The sequence below is a fragment of the Lolium perenne genome, chromosome 2, assembly GCF_019359855.2.
Source record: "Lolium perenne isolate Kyuss_39 chromosome 2, Kyuss_2.0, whole genome shotgun sequence".
Lineage (NCBI taxonomy): Eukaryota > Viridiplantae > Streptophyta > Magnoliopsida > Poales > Poaceae > Lolium > Lolium perenne.
In genome coordinates this window covers 271,056,238-271,064,268 of record NC_067245.2, presented here as the reverse complement: position 1 = coordinate 271,064,268, position 8,031 = coordinate 271,056,238, and positions in this window count along the sequence as shown.

The window sequence follows — 8,031 nt, the reverse complement described above, 5'->3', positions numbered from 1 at the left end:
GGGCAATTTCCGGAACTATGCCGGCGAAGCTACGCTGATGGTCACCGTCGGCCACTGTCTGACGGCCTTTCTTCTTTGTCGACGGCGTAGTGGCCGTCGACATCTTGGAGCTCTCCCGTAGTGTCCCTCCGGTCCTTTTTAATTGACTCAAATTTAGTATAAAGTTATACTAAATCCAAGTCAATTAAAAGAGAGATCGGATGGAGTATTTTTTAGGATGGAGGGAATATATATTTGCATAAATAGCTTCTATGCCTATCTAGCAGATCGACACATGTATATACATTTAACTATGAACCCAACCTTTCTAAAAAAAAAGGAACTATGAACCCAACCGACGTTTGTTAAGTTCCAAGTAAACTTGTCATTGTCTAGCGTAAATATCTATCTGGGTGCTATACAGATAGAGTTCCTCTGGCGGCGCTACTTCTACTTGAATGTAGAAAAACGTCTAAATCCGGAGTGAATGAGAGTTAAAATTAACGTGACGTTGAGGCTTGACGATTGTACTAGCAGAGACAGGCTAGTACGGAGGTTCGGAGATTGCGAGGGTTGGAAATCCCGTTTGATCACATGTCCGTGCGGCTTTTGTTGTCATGCACAGGCAGCGCTGAAAAAACGTCAAAATCGGGACTTGGAGAGTTGAAAGCTCCTCAGTCAATCGCTCGCAGTTCAGCTCGGGCTTGACGGAGTGTTACTTTTCACCCCGACGCAAAGCGGCGCGGCCTTCAGCGCAGATTCATGGCTGTCCAATGTGAACGCGTAGACAGAGGAAAGGACTGCCGTCCAATATGAACGCAGAGACAGGAGCGAGTTGGAACTTTATGCACTGTCTGAGGCAGAGACGGCCGGAGAAGACAGTGTGTTAATAAGTGACTTAATTTATCTAAATACACAGGTCTATATAGTACTTGCGTATTCAGATAAAATTGAATCACCTATTTTTAAGTCACTTACTTGCGTAAAAAACACATCTATATACTTGCGTATTGAGATAAAACTGAGTCACAGTTTTGAAACAGCTACTAGTATTGTGTGTGAACTGATTTTGCACTTTCCCGCTAGTGGCGACACACGGACACGTACGGGAAATGGGGCACGGACGTCGACTGAATCACGCGTGCTGCCCTTTTTTTTTTTGAACAATTCCATTAATATATAAGCAAGCAAGCCGCCTCATTAAAAACCTTCCAGTCCCCGTAGGTACCCTGGTAAGGAAAAGAGTGCGAAAGAAACTTGCCGCTATAGTATAGTTACATCATTTGCGAGCTTGCTAATAATAAAACTAGGGGGCTCATCGACCCAAATACAAGAATTACTAGTTTCAAAAGAATGTCTAGCAAGCTCATGCGCCACCTGATTTGCTTCTCGGTGGCAATGCTCCACCTCTACTGTGTCAAAACCACTCCACATAATCCTACAGTCATCATATATGGCCGCAGCTGCTGTAGCACAAAAACCATCATCCCTCATTATCTCAACCACCTGAGTACAATCAGTTTGGAGAACAAAATTATTTGTGCCAATATGTTGTGCTAGAACCAGTCCTTCTCTAAGAGCATAAGCCTCTGCCATAGGGGCGTCAACCACATGGGGGAGAAACTTCTGGGATGCAGCAATGCATTGGCCTCTGTAATCTCTAATGACAACACCACCAGCCCCCTTCCCTGACTGAATATCAAATGCAGCATCAACATTAATTTTCAACATACCCTCCAAGGGCTTCGACCAGGTCCCTTCTTTCTTCCTCTGGGGCTTTTTTGCAGCCATCATATAATTCTTTGTAATAACCACAATAGATGTCGCAGAACGAAAAGGTGTTTGTATCTCTTCATTATGTACTTTTTGCCTTCTCTCCCACCAGATATACCATCCAGCACATAAAACTAATTCAGCAAATCCCACATTATCCATCAACTGAAGCCGGCCACCCTTCCTTATAATTTCTTCAACAATAACAGAACCCGATCTGTCCTGTATTAAGATTTCCTCCAGGGCCCCCCACAGCCCCAAACATCTCCAGACTTCCTTTGCCCTCTGACAAGTAAAAAGCATATGCTTCATATCTTCACAACCTTCATTACATAAGGGGCAGCCCCCCTGATTCCCAATATGTCGGTTTGCAAGAATACCCCTACATGGGATCATCCCATGCAACACTCTCCAGCCAAAAATCTTTATCTTACTAGGAATTTCAAGACCCCATACTTTATCCCAAACAGTATTCGAAGCAGCTTCAGAGATACTTGTATTTCTATTACTCCTCCCAAATTTAAAATCCCATTGACAGTAGTAATCACGCGTGCTGCCCTTATCTGTCCGTGGCGGGGCCTGACGGAATCACGGGGTGTTGTTTTGTGCAAATGGAGACAATAATAATGAACAAGCACTCGCAGGCGTCGCCTGTGGGACAAATGTCCGTCCACACAAGACCGGCCAGGCACTCGCGTATCCCTCCACCATTGTAAGGCAGCCCTTTCTTGGTTGGTTTAGAAAGCGATCGGCGCCCCCCGTGTAATTAGAGCCCATTAATTTTCAGGACGCAATCATCAACGCTAGCATGCACGATGATCGTGGAATGGGTTGACGTTTCTTGGGCTAAGCAGTGCGTAAGCAGGCAGCGAAAGGTGCTGTTATCGGTCAATCGATCACGGGTCAAATTTGCAGGAAGGAGAAAAACTGTAGGCATCAGTGCAGCTAATTAAAGAGGAGGTCAAGGCCATATACTGTATTTAACGAAACGCATGCAGTATTAGGCAAACTGTTTCTGACCAACCGGCACGCTGCTTGTCACAATTCTTGTACGCAACCACAGGTCCAGGTGCATTCAACACACAAATATACTCTCCCTATTAGAGATCAAATATACTCTCTATTAGAGATTACCCTGTGTTTTACCTTTGATCAAAGTCAATCCTATAGAGTTTATCCAAGCATATAGAGAGAAAAAAATCAATATCTACAATACCAAATGCGTACACCTTGAAAATACATTTTACGACGACTTCAATAGTGTTATAGGCGTTGATATCCATTTCTATGTACTTGGTCAATTTTTTGTTTCCCCGTTTTGTATTCTTCAAGTTTTTGTTCCCCATTCTTCTATGATTAGTAATCAAAGTAGCTTCTAACTGGTATCCGTTTCCTAGAGTTGGGAACACTTCTGGGATCTTGTTTGGTGGAATTGATCACAAGTTTGAAATTATTAATAGGGTGAGAGCACTTGCCTGTAATATGCATGGTTGCTTTGTCTACGTAGGGATAACACGGTTTTTAATGGTAGAAGAGTTCTTCTCTTGTGCATGCCATCTATCGGTGTACCCGTATGCTGCGTTTATGGTCATCTCTGCAAAGTGGGAGAATCGAAACATGTTTATAGAGGTATCTACACGGTTAGAGGATACGATGCGAGATTTTTTTTTATCTCACATGGATGTCGGCATGATCTTCAGATTGGCCCTCCGGCATCATAAGGGTTCCACGAGCTCGATATGATTCTTGTATTACGCTTTTTTTTGTTTCATTTTGTTTTGATTTGCTACGACTATGTGTATCATTTTTTTCAGGTGGGGTGCAAGCTCTTGAAATGTATCCCTGTGATGCTATTTAATTTGAGTAATAAAGCAGACATTTTATCAAAATATATCTTGGGAACCAAAAGGTACTTTGTTGTATTTACTAACTAGACCATACCATTTACTTTGTCTTATAATTAGGTCTAGAAGTATTAGGTAGACCCATCTCCCACTTGCGACCACTAATACTCCACATTTGTTTTGCCTTACAGGTGCATGCAGTTTGTGGAATCATCATAGTATACATGATCCAGAAATATCGTTGTTTAAGTTATCAGAAATAATACTTAAAACATCTTGTTAACAATTCCTTTGTACTAGCATACAGATCTTCAATGGAGTTGTGGGTTCTTGCGAGAAGGATTGCCTCCGACTTATATACATTATATCAAAGTTTTATACTTCTATTTAAAACATTTATACTAAACAAGGTGCATAAATAAATACAACTCATACTGAACTTGTGTACTTTTATAGTACTTAAAGTTAGTGGTACTGATCAAATATGTAGCAATGTTGTTAAATGTTTGTTATAGTGTTATTTGGTACTCTCTATATCCCTAAAAAGATGACATATAAGTTTCGTTCAAAGTCAAACAATGCAAAAGTTGACCAAGTTAGTAGATAAAACTAATAGTTCTCAATAGGTTTTTCTACAAGCTTAGTTCAATTTACATTGTTTAACTTTTTAATGAAATGATACGACTTATTTTGAGGAATGGAGGTAGTATAAATCTGTAATGTGTTATTAAAAAAACTTGGGATGCACTAAATTTAAGTTGTATTTCGTAACAAAAGTTCCTTCCTAAATCATTTTTCCATATTGCGTAAATTTTGTAGTGTATATTTACTTATGAAAATTATATCTACCCATACAATCTAACAAATATATAAATATCGTTTTCTAGTGTATGATTAGGTAAACATATTAATATGATAGATTGTAAACTGAACCATTGACATGAACCTTTTGGGGTCAATTGTGTCTTGCAAGTTGCAATGAGTTCAATTGACAGCGTGTGCATGCTTTGTACTCGATCTAAACATAGCATCACTTAAATCACTTAAAATAATTCGTCAGTGAGCATAAACAGCCTATATTCTATTGCATTTGTATACATACAATTTGATGCATCGATATCGTTGTATGCAATGTGCTTGGTATCAAATTGCTTATATAATGTTCTTGCTAATTTTTGAAATAAAAGGTATTGCACGGAGTAGGGTAAGCAAAGTCTTCACCAACAAACCCTACAACCACATTGACGAGTATATACATGGGTAGAAAAAGTAGGTCATCTACGGGTGTTATGGTAAGAATTCTTCACCTATGGTAAGCATTTTCTATGTTTATGTTCGTCTATACAATGCTTGAAGAATGGAGACCTACTATATATGGAGGCATCTACACGGTTGGAGGATACAATGAGGGATATTCTTTTATCTCACATGGATGCATGACATCGTGATATTCGGATTGTCCCTTCCGCACCATCAGTGTTCTGTCAGCTCGATATGATTCTTTACATATTTATTTTCACTATTTTAGGTTTGTTACGGTACAAAAGTGCCTCTTGAATTTTATCTGTGTGGTGCTATTTTCAGCAATAAAACACATTTTATATATAAAAAATTCTACAAGAATCATGCACCGTTAAGTTTCCAAAAAGTACTATGCTGAGGGCAAATTGAACTTTGTTTCTACCTGATTTCCCCCCTTATTAGTTAAGGTGGTGCTTAATGTTATTGTCATAAACATTGGGGTTGAGTATTCTCCACTTCTATGGACATGAGGACTTGTATAAAGTAAATTAGAGAATGAATGTACTCAACTTCTATAGTTTATACTAAACTTTTATATTTTTATCTAAAACTTTGTACTAAACTAGTTGGGGAAATAAATACGACTCATACTGAACTTGTGTGCTTCTATAGGACCTAAAGTTAGTATGGTATATTTTTTCTATTACTTAGTTGTGATACTAGTAAAATGTGTAGCACTGATGCTTAATGTAGTTGTTGTGTTATTTGGTACCCTCTATGTTCCTGCAAAGAATACATATATACATTTCCTTCAAAGTCAAACAGTGCAAAGATTGACCAAGTTTATTGATAAACCTATTAACATCTACAATGCCAATATCACCAAATGCATAATAATATTAAATTTACTATATCTTTATATTTTTCAAATGTTTTTTACAAACTTTTCAAAATTTACATGATTTTACCTTTCAACGAAAAATGATACGGCTTATTATGGGGAATGGAGGTAGTATAATGTATTATTAAAAAAATTGCGCTGCACTAAATTTAAGTTGTATTTCGTAACAAAAGTTCCTCTTAAATTATTGTTGCATATTGCGTAAACTTCATAGTGTATTTGTATTCATGAAAATCTTTAAAGTATACGATATAACAAATATCTAAATATCATTTTCTAGTGTATGATTAAGTAAACATATTAATATGATAGAGTATAAATTGAACCATTGACATGAAGTTTTTTGGGGTCAATTGTGTCTTGCAAGTTGCAATGAGTTCAATTGACACCGTGTGCATGCTATGTACTCGATCTAAAAATAGCATCACTTAAAATAATTCGTCAATGAGCATAAATAGCCTAGATTCTATTGCATTTGTATACATACAATTTGATGCATCGATATTGTTGTATGCAATGTGCTTGGTATCAAATTGCTTATATAATGTTCTTGCTAATTTCTGAAATAAAAGGTATTGCACGGAATTAATCAAAAGTAATTTAAATATTTAATACGATATGTAGGACTTCCGCCGGAGAGATGCTAGTTGATTTGGTTTGTTCCTACTGGTACATAGTCTGTGTTGTGGACTTTCTCTACAATTACACATTTCTTTGACTACATCCAAAATTTTATTAGACGTAATTAATAGTATAACGGTTAATGATGCACTTTTATATTTACAGGCATCCTCCTGACGGTACCGGGGTGGTCGTCCTGTTTACACAAACAACGTGTATACCCTGGCCCAAATCTGCAAAATAAAAACAATTCGTAAAGAGTGATGGGAGGACATGTTTCGGCTTGAAACAAACGCTGTTAAAAATGTGCCAATTGACCCACAGTTGTGGACGAATGTGAGTAGGGTAAGCAAAGTCTTCACCCACAAACCCTACAACCACATCGACGAGTATATACATGGGTAAGAAAAAGTCTTCACCAAAACTTAGGTAGTAACTCTTCGGTTGGGACGTGCAAAAGAGGACTATGGTGGAAGGATCAAGGATGCGGGTGGAGGTGGCCGGGCAAGTTTCACCTTGAACCATACACACAACCACGTGCCGTGTCCAATGTTATGAACGAAAACATCCAAAAACAAGTCGATTGTAACACAACAAGGGAGACGAGCAGGGTGGTGGCATGAAACCCGGGCCGAGTGCACACCACTTCTGCACGGTAACAAAACCTATATTGAAATCAACCGGTACACGCGAGTATATCTTTCCATATTTTCGCAATCTAAACAAAAAAAACCTTGTTCGGGTCAAGGAAAAAGACAGCCGTCGCCTCTCGAAAACCGTAGCCGCCTCCAATCCAGCCTCCTCCATAGATAGGTTTCCCCTCCTCCGGTCGGCTTCGCCGTCGTTGGGAGGAGTGGGAACCCGATCTATGTGTACAGTTTCCAATAAAAGTAGCATTTTCAATAAATTATGTTAGGATTTTGGTAGTCGTCTTCTTGTTGGTTTTCCCTCAATGGAGATGACATCGTCTGCAATAAGTGATCTTCGGGCTTTAGTTCGACGAAAAGATCTCCTTCCCGACGTCAATGGTGATGTTGAAAGATTACAATTCTCTAGGTATGGGTATTCGGATCTTGCTTCGCTAGATCGATTTTGGATCTTTTGCTGTTGTCGCCACGAGGAGGATTATCCTTGCAGTTTTTGTCCCGTTTACTACGCCCTCGACAATGGTGATTCGTACTCTCGGTTCTCCATCGACGTCGACAAGGCTAGTTGGTTGTTATTGTCTGACATACTGATGTTGGTACTCTTGCCGATGGTGAATGATTGCTTTAATTGTTGCGCGCGTGCACGCAGCCTTGGTATTGCGGCTCAAATTAAAATTATGGGAGAACCTTTATCGGTATTTACATGTCTATGATTCGTTATCTATCTTTGGCTGCTTTCAGAAGAGTACAAGATTGTGTTCTTGAAGAAGAAATAATTTGAAGATCTTGAAGATTTGTTAGTATCTTTTAGACTTTATTTTGTATAATCGTTGGAGCCGCTTCGTGTATCTCTACCATGTACTATTTATTACTATAAGTATATGTGGTATTGATTGTTAATTTTTTTTTTCCATATTTTCACGTGACAGATTTTCCTGGGTTGGAGACGGGAGTGATTGTTTGCCAGCCCACCAGCAGCTCCGCCAGCTACAAGTCGCGTTGACAGGTGGTTCCCACCATATCC